Source organism: Jaculus jaculus, chromosome 7, assembly GCF_020740685.1.
Source record: "Jaculus jaculus isolate mJacJac1 chromosome 7, mJacJac1.mat.Y.cur, whole genome shotgun sequence".
Classification (NCBI taxonomy): domain Eukaryota; kingdom Metazoa; phylum Chordata; class Mammalia; order Rodentia; family Dipodidae; genus Jaculus; species Jaculus jaculus.
In genome coordinates, this window is record NC_059108.1 from 51,292,663 (window position 1) to 51,293,888 (window position 1,226).

At 40.9% G+C, this 1,226-nt stretch overlaps 1 non-coding gene across 1 annotated transcript; it reads left to right on the top strand.

The window, feature by feature from the left end:
• The first annotated feature begins 285 nt into the window (after positions 1-285).
• Positions 286-392, top strand: LOC123462526. The gene has a single exon (XR_006638339.1). It is a non-coding gene; the product is annotated as a U6 spliceosomal RNA (small nuclear RNA).
• The last annotated feature ends 834 nt before the right edge of the window (positions 393-1,226 follow it).

Below are 1,226 nucleotides of genomic sequence, written 5' to 3' on the forward strand. Positions count from 1 at the left end.
ATTCCAGCTCTTAGCTATTATGAATTGAGCCACAACAAACATGGTTGAGCAAATCTCTCTGGCCTGTGGTTTGAAGGTTTTAGGGTAGGTGCCCAGAAAGGGAATCAGTCTGTTGGTATCTTTATAGTCAGCTTTTTCAGGAGTCTCCATATTGCTTTCCAAAGTGGTTGTACCATCCTACATTCCCATTCATTTGCTGTTGCAAGAGGCCCTGTTATATCCATTCTCTCCCACTCCCCAACTCTCTGCATATAAGTAAGCGAAAATATTTTTAAAAGATTTCTTGTGTTCACTTCAGCAGCATATATACTAATACTGCAATGATACAGAAAAGATTGGCATGGTACCTGTGCAAAGATGGCGGGCAAATTCATGAGGCACTCCATATTTTTTGACAACATGAATTGGTTCCATAAAAGCCCTTATTCTGACTAGCATTCTACAAGCTGCAATTATCAAGAAAGGGGGAGTGAAAAGTCTAGACAAAAGATGATAAAAGCTAAACCTTAAAACCACAGACTCTGGCTGATGAATCCCAGGCCCAGAATTGGGTTATCTCCTATAGTGAGCTGTTGGTCAGAGACTCATGAGATCCTCCAAACAATATAGGCCATTGCTAAAACACTTGATTACCTGCCAAAACTAGAAGGCAAGACCCTGTTTCTGAAGACATCACAGGCTGTGGTCACAGGACATTGGAAAACTATGCTGGAATTGAAACAGAAACTAGCTCCCTCCTGGCCAGACCTCATTGGAGCCACCAGAGGACAATGGTCACTAGCAACATGAATAAGCAAGGGACCCTGTAGTCTACAAAATCAACCAACTAAACAAGAAGTACACATCTGTCCAATAGTGGCATGTAGCCTCTACAGGTAACCAACTATTCTCTAAATAGACCCACCCAGTAGGAAAGAGCTCATATCTGTTACTGGAAACCAAGTCAGGATCCCATAGTCAGGAAACACAGAATTTAGAGAGAAGCCATAACTTCTTTCTGGAGAATAAAAATGGGCTTGCATGCTAAAAATGTCTCAAATGACTTTGTATACTCCATTTAACCCAAGATTTTCTCACTTTTGTATAATCTGGTTGGATAATCTGTTTTATTTTATAGATGGCAGAGAAATAACTTCCATAAATAAGACAAGAAGACATTTGACTGCCCACCATGAGACATGCTACTTCTGCCACATCTGCTAGGGCCCAGAAGAAATTGCAAAGGA